A 27,322-nucleotide genomic window follows, 5' to 3' on the forward strand; every position below is an offset into this window, starting at 1 on the left:
CAGAACTTTCTATATACTTTAAGATCACACATAACTTTTTGGCTTAAAGAGTTTTTCCCCATCAGAGGACGAGACATAAAGGAAGACAAACACATTTGTAGAATAACAGCCCAAGTTCTCTCTTCCTGGACTGGTTTGGCCATTAAGCTGCTGGCAGCAACACTGGAGGATCTCATATTTATTCAACAAAAAGCTCTCAGTTAAAACTAACTGTTTTGCCCTCGTATAAGACAAGTACATCTGCTACCCCCTGAGAGAAATATGCAGGACATTAAGTCCTTCAAAAGGTGACACCAAAAACGCTTGACTCACTGCCAGCTTTAAAGGACTGACAGACACAGTGAACTATCAATTTAAAGTCATTGCTGATGAAACTCCCTTTTTGGGGGGAGTTTTCTGTAGGCAGGGGGGAAAACTCCTGCAATTCTCAAACCAAAGAAAAGGCCATGGCAACATAGTGATTTTTCCACCACACGGAGAGAGGATGGGCAATGTTTTTACTTGATGTGGAAAACAGGTTTTCATAGTGTTTCGTGAGGTTTACTAATTGCACAGCCAACAGAGATGTTGACTTTAACATTTAGTATGTATGACTAGCGTGAAAAATTAATGGATCATTTTGATTACTCTGAAATAAAACTTACAGTAGAGTTACTTAGTTATTAAAAAAATTCTTATTATCAATGTTGAAACCAATTGTGCTGGTTAACATTTTTGTGGAAAGCTACTTTTTTTCTCAGGATTCTATAATGAATAGATAAGTGCTTCAAAAGAATAGCATTTAGTTAGAATATGATTAAATATCAAATTATATATCGATGAATCATAATGTGCGTGAAAATGTTCAGACACAGGTTTACAGGATAAATATGGCAGTATGAGACCCATTGCATAAAGCCAGATGAGTATAAAACAGCTTTAGCTGACTGAGTCACGCAGCTTTGTCATTGCCTTAGCATTCATTCTCGCACTCTTGCCTCTGTCATCTCTCTCTCTCTTTCCTTCACTCTTTCTCTCATCCTTTCCTATAGCTTCCCACAGATGTCTGCTGCTCTTTAGCCGAAGGAGCAGCATGCCATGCACATCTGGAAACATCATCAACATTATAAACAATTCTTAAAATCAGACGGCACTTCCAACTCTCTGTGAAGTCTAGACACACGCTTGTACAGTAACAACAAACACAAATTCCATATAAATTCTGGACAGTCCCAGATGTAACCTGCAGATGCATTTTTTTTTGCATTGGCTTGAGGAAAAATCTGCTAGATTTAAACATGGTAAAATGTGTTAAGAACTGTATAATACTACTGCAATAATATTGCTAGCTGAAAGCATAATAAAATTAACCAAAAAATAACTGTGGGCCTGCTCATGGGGAATTAATCCCAGGATCTCTCAGTGCTTGACCTTCTACGGTGTGTTAACTCAGGGTTATTCCCTGCAGGAATGAAGAGTAGATTGAAACCTACAGCATGATGTCCCTTAGCGGCCAACGGGATTATGGGAAGTGGGGAAGCCTGGGAGATGAACTGCTGCAAACCTGCCAAAATCTCATCATCATGTGTGCCAAAGAGCACAAGATAATCCTATCATTTGGGCTCAGAAAAAAATAACGAATTTGTGGAAGGAATTGGGGTACTAATGTTTCTGTGAGTGCCGACATGTCCTTCAGGGTCTTTGGATGGAGAGGTGAGGGTAGTGACGGGGGCTGCATCTGCCAGATAAATTAAAGACACGCCTTCCTCCTCCCATGTGTCACATGTTCCATTAAAGTCTGGAAATAAGAGTGCAGAAGAACGTGTATGTGTGCTACATATGAGTGCCCAGCCTCTAGGGAGGGACAAAAACTGGGAAAAGAGATGGAAAATGACACATCAGGGATAAAGAAGTCAGTCCATTTTCTTCCACACAGTCGGTTTTCCTAAATATCCAATTTTCTGGCAATTTAATACCCCCCACCCCTAACCATCCTATACACAGAAAATAAATGAATATGAAGAATGGAAAAGGGGAGGTGAAAATTAAACAGAAATGAGTAAAGCACCACCTCGGGCCACGACTGAATCAAAATGGGATTGCACAAAGAAGCTAATTTGATGAGAGGTGTCATTTTAAGGGCATAAAAATAAAATAATACAGTCTGTGTTGGCTGATATTGCTTTTGCAATCTTGTCCACAGAGAGAAAAAAAATCAATTTAAAAATATATAACCAAAAAGAAAATGTAGAAAACAATAAAATGACGTGCATTTGTGAAGTGTTTGGTGTTTCAATGATTATTTGAGGTCAACAAGTTCATTACTGTTTTTTAAGTAATGATTAAAATCCGAGTATGAATTTAGAGACGTGACTTAACAGAAAGGGTTTTAGCATGCTGACAGTCTACACAGTCAGCCCTCTCCTAGAAGTTTCTAAATTTGTCCCTAAAGCACCACTGCCACAACCATCTAAGCACCGCTTTGTTAAAAAAAACAAATCACCACCTTGAAAAATAAATGTTAAGAAAATTACTGTCAGACTAAACCTAACCCTTGAATTTGAGGGTCTACGTGTCCACTGAAGCCCATTACAGATTATTCCAAATATGTGCCTTGAGTAAAATAAGGCAATTAGATTATTTGTGTGGTTATCTCTAATCTAAGTGGCATGTTTATCTCCAAAGAAATAAACACAAGAAGTGATTGGGTTGAATCCAGGAAAGCAGCCAAGTCTGGCGTGTTGCGATCGCACAGGGAAGCGTCCTAGTGTGAGTAAATTAGCCTTTGTCCCAGCAAGAGGAAGAGTGAATCACAACACACCAACACACAGAGGCACCCTGCAATCAACAACAAGCCGCCATCTACTACCAAACCCTATCTTTCTGTTTGCCCTGACCATGTTTAAAAGCATGACTGCAGAATCGGATTCAAATGTGTCCATGATGCTGCCACAAATTCCCCCCTGAGTCCTTCCTCTGCCACAGGTTTATGTGAATGAATGATTTAAACACGGATTTGTCACACTCAAATCAAATGTCTTAATGCATGTTTATGTGTATGTTAGTATGCACTTTTGTCCATTTTTCTGACAAGCTGAGATCCACTAAACTTCCATTTCCAAACATTCAAGTCTTTAAAAGTGATTTTGAAAATTTAATATTAAATGACAAAAAAAAGTAGTCCTGTCTGACTGAATTGATGTCTATATTATTGCTAAATTCTAGTAAAATGTCAGTCCTGTCATGTAAACTAAAAAAAATGTGTACTATGTTTTCTGGAGAAGAGAGGTGCTGTTGCAGAACAGACTGAGAAAGACTGAAATCTTCATAAATAGTTCCCTGTGATTAAATCATGACTAATTCAGTTAAGTCAGAGGAAATTCCCAGAAGTGTCTAAAAAGCAAGAAAAACAAGCACCGTCTTATCTAGCACCCTTCCCAATGGTAACTCTGTTTACCAATCTGCTTTCATGACAACATTTCATGCCAGTTGAAGAGACAAGGAAAGTGCTAAACATGAAAAACTAGCATCCGTTTCAAGGAGATGGCTCAGCAGGGAACCTGGACGATAACAACTGTGATTATGTCACAACTGATTTCAGCTTTACACAATTTGCACTGATGTCAGACTCACCAACTCCACATGGTTTATGTCCCCCCAGAACCGCATGGCAGAAAGAGGGTGGCCCAGCGAGATGACTTCCTGCCAACTGTTTGATCACTGTAGACGCCGGAGCATACTTGTCTCAGCACTCTTCTAATGACACCATTAATTATCAAGTCATGTCATCTGCATGACTGATATTCTGCAATTTGTTACGAATTCGACAACCATTAAAATCTTCGAGTCAAGAGGACAATTATGCAGTCAGGCCTAATTGAAGAGTGTGACCAAAAAAGGCTGGTATATATTACATAAATGATCTAATGACAATATTTGTTCAGAATGTTACCAAATCAGACATAACATACTAGATTTGTACATTTTCTGATTGATACAGTTAAAAGAACCAGTTTAAAAGAGACTAGTCACACTGTATGTCATTGATTCACAACAGAAACAGTTCATTAGAGTTACCTGTTTGTGAATCTGATTACCTGTATGTTACTGAAAGACTAAAAAGTGCAGGTTCACAAGAGTCATTTGTCTTCGAAAAAGGCTTCACCGGTTGCACTGTATGTTTCTGATTTACTAAACAGAACTGGTTCAGAAGAGTCATTAGTTCATGATTTGGATTACAGTGGTTGTGCTGTATGTTTTTGAGTCAAAGAGAACAGGTTAAGAGACATTTGTCTGTTAATCAGTTGACACCGATTACGTTTTACTATTGATTATCACTGATTACGTGTTACTGATTCACTAAAAATAACTTATTCATAGTCATTGTTCGTGACTTGGGTTACACTGGTTGTGCTGTATGTTTTTGAATCATTAAAAGGAACCACTTCAAAACAGTCATTTGTTCATGAATCTGACTGCACTTGTTCGGCTGTATGTTTTTTAATCATGAGAGTCATTTGTTTCTTTTCAATCGGACTACACTGTAATAGTGATGCCTGTCTTAACAAACACTACTTATTAGGTAACAGTATTCTTTATCTTCAGTTGTCCTGTTTGCTCAACCAAAAGAAATTGTGCATTTAAAAACACAATGTGCCAAGCAGGACCATCAATTTCCCAGGAGGCTTTGCAATCCAGGTTATAGAGAAAGGCTGAGAATGCACTGGAGCTCTAAATCTTTAGGATGGTCTTAAACACATGACTGCTTCCCCCTAATGCACCATCAGTATGTGATATCCTGGATCTGAAGCGGGAGGTCATTAATTTATCTATGCATTACCTGGTGTTTTACAGTCATCCTCCAGCTTTCAAGAGATATCCCTTCCTCATAAAATGCAGATTTAAAAAACAGAAGAGCATGTTATAGATGCATTAAACAGGCTGATTAAAAAATAATAAATCTGAGATCAGCGTCCGTTCATGGTGTTAAATCTATTCTAAGCTTTCACAGGTTCTTTCATCCACCACTTGTCTCACAAAACAAGTGTGTCTCAGTCAAAAATAGTTCCTAAAAAGATTGTACATGGTGTGTGTGGGGTCACCGGTAAGGAGAAAGGTTAAAGGTGGCCTGTTGCGTGCTCATGTATCTCAGGTTTCAAATGGCATATGGCTCTCAGTGCTGGTCACCAAGGAGATGCCAGAAAAAGCTGAGTCAGCCCTGAACATTAATGCTGGAAAAACACACTCCCCTTTCCACCTCGGTGCTTTCTGTGCGTCTCTTTCGATGTCTTATCTCTGTACTCTTTCTGTAGTAGATGAGTAGCAGGGTCAAGAATCTGTCCTATCGATCATGAGTGCAGGGCTGCCAACTTTGGAGTTTAGCTTGGGTGTAAAAACAAATATTGCATCACAATAAGTTTAATTGTGATTGTCAAAACATTTGGTAACTAAATAGAATTTTATGAAGTTTAGTGACATGTTACAATGTTTACATTGTACAATGACTGGTAGGATACAGTTTTTATTATTGCTTGACAAAAATTTCAAGATTTCAATTCCATTCTTGTGATTTGATTCCGATTTTGATTCAATATTGACTAATTTGGATACATGTTTATTTAAAATTTTATTTAAAAAAATAATCTCACCTAATGCTGTAAACATAGAGGGCCCAATCTGCTGGTATTATTAAAGGTTAAAAATAACTAATTAAATTAAATATAATGCAGTTTTTGTTATAATAACAATTATTTAATGACATAAGTAAAAATATAATAAATATGTAATATAGTGCTCAGCAAAATCTCCTCTCTAGCTATTTTTTCTATTCAATTAACATGCTATGGTCATTAAATGGCTTTCCTGAGGTAAATGTAACGTTATGTGACATAATTGTTCTCCTGCTGTTATATTGACCTTTTTCCGTGGTTGAAAAGCACTAATTGGTCGATATTATGTATACTTTCGGTAAGTTGTACTGCATCTTTAAAGTCGGCATGAAATCAAATTTGACTAATCTTTTTTATATGTAATATTGTAGTGTTTATTATAAATGATTTATCTGTGCACTTCATTATTTTTTTTAAATTCATGTACCCTTATAATCTTTAATCAAAAACATTACCCTTCCCTCCCCCCTCGAAACGACCTCTCTTCTCTTTTGGTCACGTGCCATGGCGAAAGGGTGCGGCCAGAGCCGATGAGGGTGCGGCTATTGGTGTCTGTCTCGTTTCTGCTCTCGAGGGTGAACTTGACTCATCTTGGTTCGCGGGAGGCTCATATACAGTGAGGAAAATAAGTATTTGAACACCCTGCTATTTTGCAAGTTCTCACACTTAGAAATCATGGAGGGGTCTGAAATTGTCATCGTAGGTGCATGTCCACTGTGAGAGACATAATCTAAAAAAAAAAATATCCAGAAATCACAATGTATGATTTTTTAACTATTTATTTGTATGATACAGCTGCAAATAAGTATTTGAACACCTGAGAAAATCAATGTTAATATTTGGTACAGTAGCCTTTGTTTGCAATTACAGAGGTCAAACGTTTCCTGTAGTTTTTCACCAGGTTTGCACACACTGCAGGAGGGATTTTGGCCCACTCCTCCACACAGATCTACTCTAGATCAGTCAGGTTTCTGGGCTGTCGCTGAGAAACACAGAGTTTGAGCTCCCTCCAAAGATTCTCTATTGGGTTTAGGTCTGGAGACTGGCTAGGCCATGCCAGAACCTTGATATGCTTCTTACAGAGCCACTCCTTGGTTATCCTGGCTGTGTGCTTCGGGTCATTGTCATGTTGGAAGACCTAGCCTCGACCCATCTTCAATGCTCTAACTGAGGGAAGGAGGTTGTTCCCCAAAATCTCGCAATACATGGCCCCGGTCATCCTCTCCTTAATACAGTGCAGTCGCCCTGTCCCATGTGCAGAAAAACACCCCCAAAGCATGATGCTACCACCCCCATGCTTCACAGTAGGGATGGTGTTCTTGGGATGGTACTCATCATTCTTCTTCCTCCAAACACGTTTAGTGGAATTATGACCAAAAAGTTCTATTTTGGTCTCATCTGACCACATGACTTTCTCCCATGACTCCTCCGGATCATCCAAATGGTCATTGGCAAACTTCAGACGGGCCTTGACATGTGCTGGTTTAAGCAGGGGAACCTTCCGTGCGATGCATGATTTCAAACCATGACGTCTTAGTGTATTACCAACAGTAACCTTGGAAACGGTGGTCCCAGCTCTTTTCAGGTCATTGACCAGCTCCTCCCGTGTAGTTCTGGGCTGATTTCTCACCTTTCTTAGGATCATTGAGACCCCACGAGGTGAGATCTTGCATGGAGCCCCAGTCCGAGGGAGATTGACAGTCATGTTTAGCTTCTTCCATTTTCTAATGATTGCTCCAACAGTGGACCTTTTTTCACCAAGCTGCTTGGCAATTTCCCCGTAGCCCTTTCCAGCCTTGTGGAGGTGTACAATTTTGTCTCTAGTGTCTTTGGACAGCTCTTTGGTCTTGGCCATGTTAGTAGTTGGATTCTTACTGATTGTATGGGGTGGACAGGTGTCTTTATGCAGCTAACGACCTCAAACAGGTGCATCTAATTTAGGATAATAAATGGAGTGGAGGTGGACATTTTAAAGGCAGACTAACAGGTCTTTGAGGGTCAGAATTCTAGCTGATAGACAGGTGTTCAAATACTTATTTGCAGCTGTATCATACAAATAAATAGTTAAAAAATCATATATTGTGATTTCTGGATTTTTTTTTTTAGATTATGTCTCTCACAGTGGACATGCACCTACGATGACAATTTCAGACCCCTCCATGATTTCCAAGTGGGAGAACTTGCAAAATAGCAGGGTGTTCAAATACTTATTTTCCTCACTGTAAATATGAGCTGATTCCTGCCTGAAAATTTAGCTGCTCGTCCTCGTCGCCGGGCTCCTCAATAAAAAATCCTTCATGGGAGGGTAACGGTGGGGAGTCCGGTGGAGAGAAATCCTCCACAACTGAATGTAAACTGGCATTCAAATCTGCCTCCATTTTGTTTGCAACGCCCAACCTCCAACGATCCAATCAATTCCCGAAGAACGAAATCAAGCGCCGCCCTACATTTTTTTCTAATTTCAGAAGTCGTTTCACTCGGATATACGTCACGACAAGGAAAAAATGACACTCAACTTCCGTTTCATGCCGACTTTAAATAAAAAAGTAACAAAAATAAAAAGTAAAAAATAAAAAAGATGATCGGTCACGTCACATTTACAAGAGCCAAACATATTTTTGTCTGAATTTCGTAATAACATTGACGGAATCTAAGAGCTGAGAATTAGTTTAATATTAAAAGTATACCTCTTTGCTCCGCAATTTTTCTGCGCGTGAGAAAATGGATGTGTGGCGTGAGAGCGTGTGAAAAGTGTCAATTGCGTGAGTCTCACGCTCAATGCGTGAGAGTTGGAAGCCCTGTGAGTGGTGTGTCTAGCTAAAAACCAACCATCACCTTGTTAGGAAAAACAACAGGCCCAAGCTCAGACTGAAGCAGAACACGCCACCCATAACAGATTTTCGATAACGTATCCATGACATCCGAAACAAGCTGTTATCACTGACACAACCTCTCTGAGCAAACAGGAAGTTTGAAATGAAAAGAGACCCATCTTAATACTGGCCCTTTACACTTTTTTTTCACTAGCTTAAAAAAAATCCACATGCACATTAGTACTGAGCACAGCAGGACCAAAATTGGCAGTGGCATACAGAACAGCAGCCGCAGAGTTTGCTCTTATCATTAGCAAACAGAAGCCTCTGACAAAGGAGCAAATCTTGCTTAATCTGCTGTTAAACAGATGCCCAATATCACACCCCTGGCATTGTGGCATTAGCTCTTTTCAGAATTCAAGCTGAAAGATTTGTGAGCTAACGTGGAAATGTAGCCCAGGTAATGGCAAAGCAAACTGAAAGGTTGATTCATTTTGTTTTGATTGGTTGGCAAATGACAAAGGAGGTCGGATTTGTGAGTTTGGTAAATTTACTTGCTCTAAATTGCAAATAACACCATTCCTTTTTTTCCCCATCCAGTCTTATGACCAGCACTTCAGACTGAAAACTCATTAGAAATCACCTACACTACTACCGTTCAAAAGTTTGGGGTCAGTGAGAATTTTTTTCTTGAAAGAAATGAATACTTTTATTCAGCAAAGATGCATTAAATTGATCAAAAGTGAAGACATTTATAATTTCACAAAATATTTTTTTGTGTCAAATAAATGCTGTTCTTTTGAACAGATTTTACATTTTAAAGTATATGAAAATAGAAATTTAAAATTTTAATAATATTTCACAATATTACTGTTTTCACTGTATTTTTATCAAATAAATGCCTGCTTAGTGAGCATTAGAGACTTCTTTCAAACACATTTAAAAACATGTTACTGCTGGTGGTGTAATTATGGGTTCTTGGTTTTCTTTTAATTGATGAGGATAACACTTTTACAGTAGGTGACAGCACAGGCCTACACATTTACCTACGAACCATGTACATAATAGAGTTGTTCTCTTTTGCTGAATTTTTTGAGCAACACCTGGTTCATTCATCTTCCATCACTCATGTCACATCAATATGGTTTTTCACTTTGTCAAAACAACAGAGCGCAGGGAGATCTGAAGATACGTCCCACTGTAACACACATCATTACATCCTCCAGCTGCCGTAGAGACCAGATCTATCCTTCCTCTGCTCCTTTGGAAGGAGTTAATATATTTAGTTTGGGTTAAAAGAGTATGTTTAAAACAAAAACTCTTGGCTGGCCTGCGAGTAAAGCATGGGGATCGTAGGATTAATGCAGCGCTCTCGGTTTCACTCTAATTTATGATTGAGAGTTTCAGACTCCTAGGCTAAAAACTGCCACCTTAAAATGGCATATTTCATATAAACCTAGCAATAAAACAAATATCTAACTCTTGCTCTTACTCTTTTTTTATACAACGAAAGTGAATGCGGTTGTCAAACTTCAAAAATTACAAAAAGCATTCTGAAGCCATAAAATAAGTTTGTGTGAGGAAACATCTTTTGTGTTTCATGGAGAGAGAAAAAAGAAGAAAATTATATTGAACAACATGAGGGTGAGTAAAATGGTGTTTTTTAATGATTTTATTTTTTCTCTTTCTTAAACATCTTACTAATGTTTTATATAAATTCTTCAGTGAATTGTCACTTTCTCCATGCTGCACAAAACTGTTATGTTAAGTGGTTGTATCTGTGCATGTTTGTGTGTATGAATGTGTACAAATGAACATCCCTTTCCACAATAAAAACAGAGAAGAGGAAAAATCCTTGAAACAGATGCCTTGACCACACTTCAGAGATGGCCTCCACCGTGAGACTCAACCAGTGGAGTCAGCAGATCTGACCCAGACTCTGAAACATCAGGCCGACTCAGTGCACACATATCTAGAGAATTTAAGGACAACACCAAGTTACTAGAATTTCTAGAAACCTCTCATTCCAATGAATATTCTTCAACATTACAAATTCTGTTATGACAATGAATTAACTTTGTATTCATGTAGTTAATTTACATAAACTACCTTTCAAAAGATTTTTTTTAAAGAAACGAATACTTTTATTTAACGATTTTGCATTAGATTGATCAAAAGTTACAGTAAAGACATTTAATGTTACAAAAGATTTCTAGTTCAAAATGCTGTTCTTTTAAACTTTCTATTAATCAAAGAATCCTGAAAAAACTGTGTCATGGTTTCCACAAAAATATTAATCAGCACAACTGTTTTCAACATTCATAATAATAAGTTTCTTGAGGACCAAATCAGCATATTAGATCAGCATTCGGCTTTGCCATCACAGGAATAAATTACATTTTTAAAATATATTACAATAGTTTTATTTTATTTAATTGTAATACATAAAAATATTACGGTTTTTACTGTATTTTTCATCAAGTAAATGTAGCCTTGAGCATAAGAAGCTTATTTTCTTACTTAAATCTTACTTTCTTACAATATAGAAAATTCTATTCTTCTAATCCAGATTTAGTTAGCCTAATCAAACTACTAATTGTAATTACAAAAAAATCTATTCTGCCAACTCTTCCATGCCACATGTTCCCCCCCATCCACTTGCAAAAGAAAGCTTTCTTTAAAATGAAATGTCTTTCCATCAAAACGAGGAGAATGCCTCCGTCAGCAGAGGCAGCCCTCTGTCAAACAAAGAAGATTTCCCTGTGGAGCACGTGTCCTAAACAATGTGGAAAAGACCTCCGTGTGCATGCTAGGGGGTCTAGGACTGAGATGGAGTTGAAGGCGGGTTGGGGGAGGGGCAAAAATAAGAAAGGGATAATGGGGAGGTGGTACTACAAAACCTCTGCAGTGCTGCACCACCATCTACTACACCGACCAGATGTGCACATGGCTGCCACACACAATACAGCACATCAAGGGTACTGGGAGTGAGTACACACAAACATAATCATTAATAACATGCATCAAGGTCAAAGTGATGGATATAAGGTTTTCGCAAATGTACAAACACACATGGCTAATGATGGCAGTGAGGTGGACATGATCCTGCCGGACCGGGGAAAACAACCCAGTACTTAAATCCAAAATACAGACCAAATGTGCTGAAGAAAGACAGAGAGAAATGGAGAGAGAGAGAGAGAGAGAGAGAGAGAGAGAGAGAGAGAGAGAGAGAGAGAGAGAGAGAGAGAGAGAGAGAGAGAGAGAGAGAGAGAGTGATATCAAGCAGGAGGGGCAAAATTCAGCATGTGTCAACCTAAAAGAACAAAAGAACGCTGCATTCGGTCATCATTGTGACATGAGACACTGAGAAAAATCAATACATTTGGGGTGGATTCACAGAAACTGCCATTCAATAGCACAAATTGAATGTGGCCGATTCCCCTGAGACTTCAAAAACAACCCTCAGGCCACGATCTGCTTTTCCACAGATCAACACACACAAACATTAACACAGAACATATATAATGTAAAATATAATGTACCCCATATACACTAGAAAATAGTAAAACAAAATTATTCTAATTATCCCCAAAAGCATTGTTCACCCTTCAAAAATGGTCCTAGTAGAGAGAGCAAAATGGCCCAAAAAGGGGGGTGGAAAAGCTAATACACAAATGCATCTAAAACCACTACAAACCACTGATTCATGATGTTATCACAGACAGATGGTTTTTAGGCACATATAGTGTAGACGCTGAGGATGGATGTGTCACTAGAACAGCCATCATGCTGTCAATACTTCACACAACCAATATCATTTCAGGATGACGTACAGTTTTCTTTCCCTGACTGATAAAAGGATTACACATAAAAGGTCCATAATAAGACAACTTAAGGGTGGATTGATGCACTGACTTCCCTTTCTCTTATCTGTCTGTTCCTCTGAACACAGTAAGAACACAGACTAGACTGTCAAGAGCATTCGATGCATGCCCGTCATTTTGCCCCGCAATTTGATTGCCCGTCATTCATTATTTTTTGGTTATGCTTCATATTAAAATTCATTCTGCAGATTTTCCCGGTGTTATTTTAGAATTATTTAAGCAGATTTTCCCTGTGTTATTTTAACATGATTTATATTATAATTTATTACATAATTTATTTATCTATTGTATTTATTAATATTTTTGAATTAGCTATTATTTGTATATTTTCAGTTTTCATTCAATTTGTTTTAAATTTTTGTGATTTTGTTATGTGCTTTTGTCATTTATTTTTTTTTTTTTTTAAATAAGGTTCTTCATATAATACTTGTTTTATTTTATTTTAGATTTATTTCAATTAACTTGTGGACTTAACAATGAATGGAGTCTAAAATCTGAATGTAAATTCATCCTTGTATCCACACAGAGAGAACATGATGGAACGTCAACCCCACTGCGACCAGTACTAACTGGCCAAGAAGAAGTACCACAGGTCAGCCGCCCACGCAGCAAACCTCTCAACAGGAGCTGTCATCTAGACAGGGAAACAGCCAGAGTTCTAATTCAACACAAAAGGATATAATACAAGGAGACGCCAAAGAGAATTCACTCAAGTCATCCTGTTCTCATACTACATAATCAAGTGAGATCCAGTGATAACAGGCAAAAATTACCAACATTTAAGAGGAGTGTTTATCTAGAATCTGGAGAGTTTATCTTGTCATGTGTGCTGGCGAGAGAGCAAATGTTCTAATGGTGTAGGTTGAATGGCCTCTCAATCAATGTCAAAAGACCAACCAGCACAGGTGCATTTTAAAAGAAGACCATTTTTAAAAGAAGATTGTTATTGGTGAAACTGTATTGTAAAAAGCTTGTCCTGGATGCTGATCATTACAACATTGCAACAATGCACGATAAACAGGACTAGAATGGGAGCATCCAGGTGCTTAACCAACCAATCAGATGACAAGGTCTGTGTGGTGTCATGGCAACACAATGTTGGCTCCTTCCATGAAGTGAATGGATTCACCTCCACCTCCACCAGGCATCTACCTGCAATCTTCTAAGATCTTATTTTGACAAACTCCATATGAAATGTAGATCAACATTTAGCTAAAGTAGGCTATGACCAGAAACATTCCATCGACAACCATGTTTGTTCTAGTAATCTTTCAGTGGGGAGGCTTTTGTGGGGGTAATTGGCCACTTTGTGGAGGAGAATGTGTAGAGAAGATGTGTGTTACTGAAAATAAAAAGAATATGTGATATCGCCAAGGGCTCCCAGAACAACCTCAGGGCTGAGGCGGCAAACTGTCACATATCAAGTGGGTGGTGATGTAATGTGAAGATGTTTTTCAAGCGGGTTGTGTGGGACTGAAGTGATCTGTACAGCCCATTTACTCAATGAGAGCCATCCCAATGCACTGTATGTGCACATCATTTCCTCTAATCTGTCCATGCAAAATACAACAGTATCTCTAATTACTTTTTTTTTGTTAAAAAAATCAAAGAGTGATATCTGTGTGTTAAGAAGTAAATGGTGCACAGCAGGAGAGGGTTAAACATTAGATCACCCAAAAATTTTAATTATGTCATTTACTCACCCTCATGTCGTTCCTGTATGACTTTCTTTACGTTGATCACAAAAGGATAAATACTGAATAATGTATGCAATTACAATAAATTTGGACTGTTTAAGCTTTAAAAGTTCAATAAAAGCTATTTTTATTTATGTATGATATTAAAACTCTGGTCTAAAATAAGATGATATTTAATTAAAATTATATCAAATATATAATATGCATTTTTTCCATATTATGGTCAATAACTATTAAAATAACATATATTTAAAATTCTGAATAACATCTATAATATTTTGAAACAACAAATGGTTATTTAAATGTTACAAGTGAATTTAGAAATCACATTATAATGTACAAAAAAATGCATTAAATAAAGTGAATAAATGCTCATTTATTTAAAATTTATTAAATGCATTAAATAAATTTCATTTAATTACTAATGTTAAAGATAAACTTTAAATGAGTGTTAAATTATTCCCAAAGTAGTCTAAATGACCCCCAAAAAAGGGCAGTTGTCAATATTTTTCAGTGAATGACAACTTCATTTTACACAAAGCTATCATATGACTTGTGCATATGAACATAATGTTGTACATTGTACATACCACTTTTTTCCCCCTAAATCTTGACATACTCTATCATCATTCCCTTCATTACATCGAATAGTGTAAAAAGGATATTCTTCAAATTTTTTCTTTGTGTTTTACAAAACAGACAGTCATACTGACACCAGTGTACATGGCGCTAAGAAAATAAATAAATTGCCATCTGAAAAGCTAATACACTAGGGCTTTACTGTAATTTGCAAATTATCGATAATGCTTTTCGGTTTGGGAATTTCAGCTGCCGCATTACTTTTTTATGAGTTTCTGAGTATGTCTGAATAAGGAGGCCCTTGAGCAGTGGCCATTTGCTTATGTACAACTTGTGAGCTCAGTGTGTGTGTGTCTGTGTGTAAGATGGACAGACAACCCTAACCTACACCCATCAATGATTAATGAACAGCCTCTACATCAGACACCAAAAACCCACCCTGATACATGAGCCTAAAGCCATACCGTATGCATCCATCTACGACACAACAAAGACGACTAATGGGTCGCTCAGCAGCCCCTAATGAGACAGCAGGGCATTGGCTCATGCTACTGCATTATCAATCAGCATCATAATATTCCAAAACAAATCAATACACCTTTAGTGCTGCTCAGTGCTCTCACAAAGTATCTATTGCAAACTGCATCTGATTGAAGCATACAGTGCTTAAAATATAGTCAAAAGTATTGTGCTCCATTGTCCAACATATCAACGCCAACAGTGCTATAACATCCATTTCTAAGAAATAAAACAACTCGCAGCATTAAAGAATTGAAAGAAGCTCTGAAGGTGAGTATGTGACAGAAAAGCTAAAAACACAAAAAATACATATTGAAGGAAAGAAAAATACAAAAAATTAACTGAGCCCACTGTGTCTGGTTAGCTAATAAGTCAGATTTAGCCACATCAAATCATTTCAGTGGTCTTCTTTTCTTGTTCTTGTAAGAAAGGCACTGGATGTACCAGAGCATGCAAGCCTAAAAATGTCTCTCAGAGAGGCTTTTCTAAATATCCGCTGTCAAATACTTGACAAAACAAATAAAAGTCAGAGCAGGAACTCATTAAAAAATGCTGAGGATGTCACACTCTAATGTACTCAAAGAAAAGCTCTAGAGGGATTCAGGTTGTCCATGTGACCTCATGCTCTGTTTGGTTGACCAATCAGATGTGACAGAGCGGTGTGGCCATAGTGGGTTTCCAAAGCACACGATACCCAGTCATGCCAGAATTTATTGTAAGTGTGTGTGTGGAGGGGACTTCACAATCCTTAATCGCTGACCCCAAGAAAACTGAGCATTTAGAAAAGTGGAGGAAGAGAGTGTGGGAACCCAGCACGTGTTCACACTCCCTTTCTCGTCCTCTCCCAAAACAAGTTCAGTCTTCCATGTCTTTACATTCCTAGCGATGCCCTCCCATTTTTGTCCCCCTGGGCTCCGGTTGTCTGTGGGGGCGTCCAGACTCCAGACACATGGCTGCCCATTAAAACAAGATAACCCACGACCCTATTCTGCCCTGCCCCTTAACTAGCCATGAAGGCGACGGTGGTCTGAGTGTCAGGGATCACAGAGTTTATCTAAACAAGCAGTTTTGGACAGCGAGTCGCCATCTGTTTTATTGATTCAAATGACAGAAACTCGTATTTCATGCCTCAATATCTCACTGCTGACCTATTTTCTTTCTCTCTTCCATTCACTTCCGCCCAAATCACTAGCTCTTTCACGCCTCTTGAAACAACACGATCCATCAACATGTTCCCAGCTAAACCTGGTCTCCTCATCAGCGTTTCAACACCTTCTAATGAGAGTGTGTCAGCTGACCTAGAGCCGACAGGACAAGGGTAAATGTGTATGTGCGTTTTAAGCTGTAATTTTTTTTTGTAAAAATCAAAAACCCAGTTCAATAGGCAGAGAATACTGCAAGTAAATTAGCAGATTGATTTCCCCCCAAAAAAGTACATAGGTCAATGATGTGCTGCGCTTTTTTTGTCCTATGTATTCAAGTATTCAAAATACAATCAAAATGCAATTCATCCATACAATGAATAGAATCCGCCTCTTATATTGATGAGCATGTTTTTAATATGGAGGGGGGGACGACCTTAATTCATTAAAAGAGAAATTTCTTAAGCAGTTTATATAGATCTTATGTATAGTGTACAGTATATATTTATGTATAATTGTGTAGGTGTGAAATGAAAAAATACTGTTACAACAAGAATATCTATATATATCTATATATATAGTATATTCAGGTAAGAAATACTACACAGAAATTAAAGTAATCAAATGTAAAATAACACTGGATAGTCTTCACTACAACAATTAAATACAGCTTAATGCTTACAATTAGTTAGAAAAGTTATTCAGTCAAGAGCAGAGAGTAATTTTCTTTGTATTTTGTTCTTTTATTAACATTACTGACATCAGCATGTTTATAAGGTTGCTGTCACTTTAGAGTTTATGCACTGATCCAATATACTGTTACACAACATGCATTTTCTCTCAACTATATACGTTCCAAAACTGACTGTGTTTAACTGAATATTCGCCAAGACATGCGATTGACATCATTTTGTGTGTATTTGACCGTTTAAGCGCAGAAATCCACTCATTTTGGTACTTGCGACTCTCAAGCTGTTTGAGAGGCAGCTTGTGCGCTCCCACTTATCTGTGGTGCATGCGCTTTTGGACTGAGAGCGAAACCTGTGGGAATTACCATAGTATGTGCAATACAAGCACTATTTAACCGGAGTGAATGAGACAAGTGAGTGAGAGAAGGCGGATGTGCGTAAATTCATCGTCGGAGAGAAGAGAGCGAAAACGCACAGCTGACGTTATTGCCTGTGCCGCTGGCAACAAAACAGACCAGCTCGGAATCGGAAAGCCGTCAGACTAACCGGCCAGTCACCGGTCCGAGTCAATCATGCGGAAAATCTGCCGATTCTGGTCCCTGGCCGGTCGATCAGTGCATATATATATATATATATATATATATATATATATATTATAATATATCTATAAGTTATGTAAAAACTTTACATATATATGTCACTGACCTTTGACCAACCTGACACAATTGACCGTTCGCAAAGACCCGCCCCCTTTAGTTACTGTTGCTATGTCCGACAAGCCATGCCGCTCTCACGCCACACCATGTTCTCACGCAAGGAAAAATACATCGCGGAGCAAAGAGGACACTGACAACGTGCTGACAGACAGGACAGACCAGGTTACTTTTGATATGAAACAAAGTCTCACTCTCAACTTTCAAATTTGGTAATTTTGTAAAGAAATTGAAACAATAAATACAGTTTTGTGGCTCATTGTGTGTAGTGATAGATCGCTGTGGTGCGATCGTGAAAGTTAAAGCTTCTCGTGAACCGATCATGTTTTCCTTCTAGTTAATTTATAGCATCAAATAAACATGAATGAACATTGTTTTAACCACGGAAAGACATCAGTACACTTTTTCAAGTTCAAATCTTCCCATGTTAATCTACTAACTCTCCTGACTGCTTTGTCAGACAAAAATGGCGGATTCGGCGGATGGCGGATTATGATTGGTCAGATCGCCTGTCAATCAAACTCCCCGCGAAGGGTCAATTGACCAATTTGGGACGGGACTATCCATCTCTCTGACCAATGTGAGATAGGGGGAATGTTCAGGAAACCTGTTGGAAAACAATTAATGTCTAATGTCGCAATTCCGTTAGATGACATTACTATAGTAGCACAAAAAGGACACACTTTACCTTTAAATCACCCAGAATGACAATTTTGGGTAGAATGGAGTCCTGAGAGGACCGTGTGACACACAATATCAGCTGTACGACTGCTGTGATTGGTCACCTCCAATAGAACAGTTTATCAAGGTGAGTAGAGAGCTGTCATATGGCATCAACACACTAACACACAAACTCTCATTCAACATGTACTACACACTACATGTGCCATAAAGCACACCTACAAAGACACACTACACTATGGTTGCATCACAAACACTCACAACACCAATAGGTTTATAATTGAATTCTTTAATAACCATCATAAATCCTGTATGTTCTGACAGGCGGTATGTAGCTCTTGCATTCCTTAGGGCACCGTGCCTCTCCTGAAGCTTATTACTTTTCTTAGCCCCAGAGAGACAGAGAGAGAGAGAGACAGGAAAGGCTCCAGCAGTCTAACCCCTGCAGAGCGGGTGTCTGTGTCTACAATCCTCGTCATCCTTGTCTACATCTTCGTCTTTCCCTCTTTATAGCTCATAGCAATGACATTTTAGAATTTTTTTTTGCCGCTTACACACACATACACTACCAAAAGTTCAAAAGTTTGGGGTCAGTGAGATTTTTTCATGTCTTTGAAAGAAGTCTCTTATGCTCACCAAGGCTGCATATTTTCATCAAAAAAAGTAAAAACCGTAATATTGTGAAATATTATTATAATTTACATTTTTAATTTATTACTGTGATGGCAAAGCTGAATTTTCAGCAGCCACTACTCCAGTCTTCAGTCACATGATCCTTCAGAAATCATTATAATATGCTGATTTAATAATAATATTTAATAATAAGAACAAGAAACATGTCTTATTAATAATAAGAAACATGTCTTATTATTATCAGTGTTGAAATCAGTTGTGCTGCTTAATATTTTTGAGGAAATTCTTTTCACAATTTTTTTTTTTAGGAATTACATTTTTTTTTCAGGATTCTTTGATGAATAGAATGCCTCAAAGAACAGCATTTATTTGAAATAGAAATATTTTGTATTATAAATGTATTTACTGTCACTTTTGATCAATATAATGCATAATTTCTGTTAAAAGTACTAATTTCTTAAAAAAAAAAAAAAAAAACATATTATTTGAACAGTAGTTTACATATACACTAAATGGCCACAAGTATGGATACAAATTGTAAATGTAACCAAAATGTAAAAACTGATAGCTATTCAGTTGTCACATTTGTCATTATCCTCTTTACTTTTGTAATCTCAAGTACAAAACTGAGTCATTTGAAGCTCATACAGCAACTAAAGACAAGAACAGAAATCTGCATGCATTAAAAATTCAGATAATGGACTATCGACAGCTCAGGCGTCTGGCTATGGATATAAAAACCTCCATGTCAATATCAATTCAATAAACTACACAAAAAGCTAGGACTGTGTTTCGATATTAGCACTAACTCTGTAAAGAAACTTTGAAAATGTCACCCTGAAAATAAAAATAATACCTGAAATGATAATGGTGGTTAAATGTTCAAGCACGAATGACGGTTTTAGGCATCTGAGCTTGTAATATAACTGCAGCACTAAGTACAAATAAAGTGCATTAGCCATGAAAGTTCCGCAAGTTATTTTCATAAGCCATCTTAAATGTATTATCCTTTTGAAAAGGCTGGAAGAGCTATTTAAAACTTGCTGAGCTCATGGAAAGCGTAGCATGTCTGAAGGTATCTAGTCCCAACTGAGGATGTGTCGTCTTTGTGATTTTAATCTAGCGTTTTATTCAAGTTACACATGTCTGTGTGAGAGTTCTGATGTGCATGGCTTAGTTCCTAACCAAACTGCAACGCAGACTAATATATAACTTGGCTCTCAGGAAAAAAAACCCTCAGTCAGGAGCACACAAATACAGTACTATTAGCACTCCAGCAAATCAGTATCTACAAATGTTCAACAGTGTGCCAAGCATGGCAATTTATCAAACACAATAATTCGTTTTTTAGTCATTTTTGCCCATTAAAAATCCGGGTCGAGTGGAACATGACATAATGACTCGTGTCAGGGCAGTGAAAAAATTCAACATGACCTTAATCAAAAAACTTGCTCAAAAAAGGCCAAAGAGAAAGAAGATAATCTCAGAATGCTCTGGCAAACAATTAATCCAAGACAATGGATGGATGTATTTCATTCAATACCAAAAAGCATCAATAAAAGCAATTCAATCTAATTAAAAACAGACTATTTAAAAAAACAACATCATGTTGCTAGTTTGGCCACATGCTAACAGCAAACTCTATGGGAATATTGTGTGTTTCACATGTGTTATTGCCCAAGTTAAGCATTTCAAAAAACTTATAACAGGCACCATTTCAGTTAGTATGCTGCGTAACGTAGCCAGTAGACAGTAAGGCACTATTTCTTTTACTGTGGAGCCACAATGTGCCATGCATCATTCTAACGTATAACACAGTTACCACAATCACGTCAAAATGGTGTCTGATGACCCAAAATTAGCACCAATAATTAGAGCTCTCTTGGGTCAGTAATCTGCCTTATAATTAGGAAGTTTAAATAGCTCTGGGTGGCCACATTGGCACACGGTAAGTGGTGGAGTGTGTGTAGCAGTGTGTGTGAGAGATGGGGGGGCCACGTCCTGGTAATTGCTCCAATCTGGAGCCAAAGCACACATAAAACCCAAAGATTTGTGATGCTGGTGTGTGATCAGGGTAGAATGGAGAGACAAATGTAAAATAGGTCTCCCGTTCAGGCATTGTGCTTAGGAAGAATACAGACATCACACACTATATAACCACAACCCAACATTTTAGCCCTGTGCCAATAAAATTAGTCATCTAGACTTCTTTTTATAGTCTAGGGTGGCACTGGATCAGGAAATGACACCAGATTCGAACTTGTGATGTCAACAGTTAACCGGTAAGCTCCGAGCTCCATTACTGAAATATATAAACTGAATAAAATCACTTCTGAAGGGAAAGATACTGCTATAAAGACTCTAAAGACTATAAAGAAATAAAAAACTGTTTTATTTTGTATGGGTAAAATAAAGCCTTTCCCATCCATTGAATCCCTTATTTCCAATGAGAATGTCATTGCTTCACAGGAAACCATGCAAATACACACACAGAGGGTCACAGTAAAAGGTGAGTGACTTGACTGACAGTCGGCCAGTAGGCTGAAACAGCCCTGAAGGGAAATGCTAATGAGTGTCAACAGGGAGGAAACAAACAGATGAGGAAGTGAAGGTTCAAAGCCAGGCCAAAGCTGTCTGAGAGGACACCACACAGCCGCTTTGTCTCAACCTGGGGGCGTCCAGAAAATTAAGTATTTCCTACCTCAATACACTTTGGGGGGGTGACCACTGAAAGATCCCAAAGAGAAGCCATTTTGATTTTACCCACTGTCAACATCTGGAGAGGCTATTCAAGGTTGGAGAGACAAAAACCATACACAGCAAAACCAAGTAACTGGCCCTTCCCCCGACCCAATACCAGCTTATTATATTTCTACGGTGCTGGCTGCTGTTCAAGGTGCTCTGAATTTGAGCCGCATCGGATTTTATTCGATTATGTTCATTGTACTCTCAGCTGAAGCCATTTTACCTCGGAGCGTAATTCAATTCATTGCGTGCAATCACGTTACTTTACTGAAAGTTTTTGTGTTGTCCTTACTGCCACAAGACTAAAATTTGTCATTTTAGTGTAGAGTTTTGGGTCTCTCTATGACTGTTGGTGCCGTTTTCAATGGGTTGAGCTTCCTGGATACAGCAACAACATCAAACGTCATCTCTTGTTCTGTGTCTACACGCAAGGTCACCTTGAACGCCATTCCCCTCCACCATTTCACCCTCCCTCGCTCACTCCTTCTTTTTTTCCATATCAGCAAGAATATTTCACGCCTCGCTAAGGGAGATCTTTCCTATCGGATAACAAGACTGCAAGGTGGCAGCCAGGAGGAATGCACAGCATTTTAGCAGAGGTGTCTGGCGGTCTGGTATTTTGTATTGAAGAAGGAAGCGGAGTCAAAAACTGATGACACTGACTAGAGTTGAACTAAGGACACAAAAACATAACCAGACAAAGCAGAGCATTTATAATGCATTTAATATCCATTTATCTGCATTCATATCAAGGCTTTACATTAAATGAATTGCAAGGCTGTCTGTTTAAACCATACCTGTCAACACTCCCGTTTTCCCCGGGAGTCTCCCGTATTTCACACCCATCTCCCAACCTCCTCCCGTTTTGTATTTCTCCCCTGATGGAGATGTATGGCCCAAACCTCATTATATGAATAATCACATCAATATATTATTCCAAGGTTGTCCAGTTGCCAGATCTTGTATGGAACGCACCCTACTCACACAATCAACACATCTCACAAATTTCAACCCATTTGTGAGCTCAACCTGGCAACCTACAACCCAGTTGCGCTGTTGACATCTGCGCAGGAAGTAGACGCGGCCGCGGGAAGATGAACAAGCATCACTGGTAGAAATGGGAGGAGAAGACTCAGTGGTAAATATTTAACACAATTAACGCAGCATCCGTTTTTTCTGTCATCCTTTGGCTGGTGTTACATTATATGATGCGCTTTTATTCATACAAATGATTTTAAACCATTCAAGCCAAGACAAACACACGCAATTATGCCTAAATGTCCGTTGTGTCGAGTATCCTCATAAGAGCAGACTGTGCAGTCTTAAATTAGTGAAATAAAGACTTAAATTAAGGCAAAGAGTTGTGAGAGAATGAGATGTGTGAGATCCCCCTCTGTCAGCCGCGGCTGGTTTTAAAGGGACAGCAGCCAATAAAGCTTTCTGTCAGTAAAGTTAATCAAAAAACAAAAGTAACAGAGAAAAAACACTCGCTGCTCTTGACTAAAGAACTTTTGTAACTTTAATAAGTCTTAATCTGTATATAATTTAAAATGTATGCAGTGCAAACTGTTTGATAACTTTATTAAATTTCTGTATATAGGACCTGTTAGACAAATATGTCTTTATATATATATACTGTCTTTATGTTGTTTCTACATTCATTTGGAGTCTTATTCAGGTTTATTTTTATTGAATATTATGCATTTAATTATGTTAATATCTGCGTAATTAATGTGTATTTAGCCTGCCTCTGCCATCCAGAACCCCCCATAAGCCCCCCACCCCCACAAGTCTCCCGTATTTTGGTACCCAAATGTTGACAGGTATGGTTAACTTTAAACCCTTAATTTCATTCAAGGGAGTCCAGTGTAAAAACATTTATTTCACCTCCACCTAAAGAGCTTTAATGTAGAGCCCTGAATATTTGTGTACAGAAAGTAAGTGATACAAGGTCTGCCTCCTCAATGATACGCTACACCTCGTACAACACCGTAACATCAAACCGTTGTGTAGTCTGAGGACACAGCATATACACTTTCCCTCTAGGGACACCACTCCTGTCACAGTGTCACTATTTACACATCAGCCAGGAAACGTAGAACACTGAAACCAGTCAATCAAACAAAGGTTTAATAACTATAGATAATAACTAATATTGGCCAAGAGGCTGCAAGAGTGTCCACAGAAAATTGAGAATTTATTATTTATAAAACAAATATTTCTATTATTAAATATTTGTTATTTAATATTTTTTATTATAATATGATTATAACAAATGTCTTGATGGTTTCAATACATTTGATTTCACACACACAAACATTCTTTGGTACAAAAAACTTTGAAAACATGAAAACTCCCTCATAGCAGTCGTTGGTGGGGCAGGAAAAGAGTCCCAGCATCAATAATAGTCACCTGCACATGCCTTTCCCCTTGGGAAAAGACATTATGAAGTAGGATAGTAGAGTGTAAGTGAAAGACAACAGAACTGAAGATAAACTTTGCCATTTAGGCCAGAGTGTGTTTGTTCAGAGGGACACTGTGGCGTGGTCAGCGCTGTCATGAGGCTTTGTTCGTAATGGTGAGCAATAATCTATTTTCTATGGAACTTAACTGTGTAACAGCTGCTGTGTCTGGTTGTGACCATAATATTTGGGCTAATAAGTGGCCTTTAATGCAGTTGAAAAGCAGAAGAGAAGAGAAGAGAAGAGAAGAGAAGAGAAGAGAAGAGAAGAGAAGAGAAGAGAAGAGAAGAGAAGAGAAGAGAAGAGAAGAGAAGAGAAGAGAAGAGAAGAGAAGAGAAGAGAAGAGAAGAGAAGAGAAGAGAAGAGAAGAGAAGAGAAGAGAAGAGAAACCATGCAACATTATTAAAACTTCTGACTGATAACAATAAGCCAACAATTAGCGCTGTCCAAAGCACTGTATATTTATTGTACATTGCATCCCAAAAAATAAATAAATAAAATAAAATAAAATAGAAAAGGAAAGAGTACAGAAAAAAAAGAAAAAGGTTAAGTAGCAGGGCCAAAACTCAGCTTGAGTTTTATTGGATATAAACTGCACTGGAGCCAAAGCATTAAAATCCAAAGCACATTTTCCCTTGGAGATCGCAGGGGGAGAGACCAGGAGCTGGCCAAACCCTGATCCACTACCGCCTGGAGAACAAGAGGACAGACACATACAAGCACAGATGGATGAGACACCACAGCTTCCTCCAACTCAATACAAGCTCAGAGTTTAAGACATCCGGTACTCAAACGCCTCTTTTCCCCTAAATATTCAGTCCTCTTCTGTCAAACGCTTGTGTTCCTCAGCTGTGTTCTTTGCTGATTTGTATTCTGGCTGACGAAGTCAAGGAGACATCGCGGCTCAGAGTTGTAGCCAGCTGCACTGTGGCACTCTGCCCGTCCTCTGAGCCTTAAATCAGAACCGGCCCACCTGCCTTCAAAAGGAGGGTGGAGTCAGCGAGGAACAAGCGGGCCAGGACTGATTGCAGCTGGCCACTAAACATCAGTCTCGCTCATTAATCTGATAATGTGTTATTATTATAACCAAAATTCCCCTCTGACCCGACAGCAGTTTATTCTGAAAACTCTCCCTGATGAGCACTAATATAAATCCTACTACAAAGAGCCAGAAGGGATGAAAAAAGAGAAAAAGCTAAGACATTGAGGAAAAATGAGAGAGACAGAAAACGAAAATGGGACGAGAATGCCTAAGGGACTAATGCATAGTTGAAACAACATGAAACAGCATCTGCGACATTTAATTTTCGTCATTTTAAGTATTTCAGAGTGAAAAAGAATGTGCAAAAATAATTTAAAATTTGGTTTTATCTGTAAAAAGTAGGCCATGATATTCATTAATATATTTATCCACCCTCGCAAACTTAGGCCTCGTTTACACTGCAGGTCTTGATGCCCAATTCTGATTTGTTGCCTATATCCGATTTTTTTGACTGTCTGTTTACATGTTCTTTAAATTGTGACCCATATCCGATTCATGTGTTTACACTTGCCATAGGCTACTATCTGAAACATATCGCGCATTTTGAATAAGAAACAATGTCTATAAAACTCGTTAAAACTCCACGAATCACAAGCGTATCGGTGAGAACACTCGTTAAAACAGCACAGCCTACACACACCCGAACTTGACTGCACATCACATATTTGACATTACTGATACTGCTTTCATTGGTAATGCAACGGACCGATCTACGGGACATAAATTAAGCCTTAAAATAAAGGGGTTACTGGGTTATAGTGCCTGTACTACACAACACTGACAGTGGAATTGCGCTCAGGAGTAGAGCAGCTGTGCATTTACAATCCTGTGAAAACACTTCCCGTGCCCCTGTCCACATTCCTCTCCTACGATGACACAACGTTTCGCCATCCGTCCCTTTGCAGATATGCGGCGGGGTTTCTCTCGTCATTAAACCGCGGAGACGTTCCCTAATGCCTCAGAAAATCCGATCTGCCTGTTTACATGACAGTCGGATTGGCACATATCTGATTTATTTCCACATATGAATGAGGCCTGAAACCGATCTCGAAATATCCGAATGCATGCGTTTTTTTCCTGTATACACTGTCATAGAACACATCCGATCTGTCTCACATATGAGCAAAAAATCGGAATTGGGTCACATTTCAACGAGTGTAAACGAGGCCTTAGTGACGTCATCAGAAAAGAAAAGTAATTTCAGATATTCGCTAAAGAAAGTTACACTTTTGCATTGTGATGAAAACAGACATTTTTCTTTAGAATAACAAAATTTAACAGGGACATATAAAATATAATATCAATGACATTAAAATGTCAATTTAGATGCATTTAAAAATAAATAGGTTCTGTTTTGATTACTTGTTGCTGATAACATAAGGATGCATGCTATTTTGTCCAATAATTGAAATAGATTTCTGGTCAACAAATGGCTAATAATAAAATTTATATGATTTTATGTAAAAATACAAATAAAATCAACAGTTTTAAATGATTTAAAAGGGTATTAAATCATCACATTATATTTGAAAGTATGCAGACAGATAGGCCAATAAATCTTGTGATCTTCTAAAGATTAATAATTTAACACAGCTTTTAAAACTATTAGCGATTTTAAAGAATAACTTTCATTGAGTTTATAAAGTTAATAAAAATGCTGAATAAAAATAGCCGTAAATGAGCATGCACAATTAAATATCCAATATTGGCCAATATATCTGATACAGATCGCTAAAGTCATCAGACAATGGTCAATATGGTCCCTATATGTATATTGAGTATCTTTTGTATGCACTAGTTTATAACTAGTATCACTCAAATGCATTAGTCATTGGGCAAATGTGAAAGAAAATGTGCTCATTTTGCTATATAAACTGCTGGCTGTATAAGAGAGACAGAGATTAATCCTGAAGCCACTGTACAGTATTCTCATATCACTGTACTGAGAGGAAATGAGAGCAGATACAAATACATTCCCTACTGCCCTGCCAAACCCAGTTCAGCCTCTCTCCTATGAACACACGTCCTCCCTCCAGTCTATTAAAGCCAATCCACCATTCAATCATACAAATAAC

General features: G+C 38.0%; 1 protein-coding gene across 1 annotated transcript in view; it reads right to left on the reverse strand.

Moving 5' to 3' along the window:
• The window catches only part of bcr (BCR activator of RhoGEF and GTPase), a 69,561-nt gene that overhangs the window by 30,879 nt on the left and 11,360 nt on the right, over nucleotides 1–27,322 (reverse strand). The window lies entirely within an intron of this gene.

The sequence above is a fragment of the Abramis brama genome (assembly GCF_963993115.1).
Source record: "Abramis brama genome assembly, chromosome: 15".
Classification (NCBI taxonomy): Eukaryota; Metazoa; Chordata; class Actinopteri; order Cypriniformes; family Leuciscidae; genus Abramis; species Abramis brama.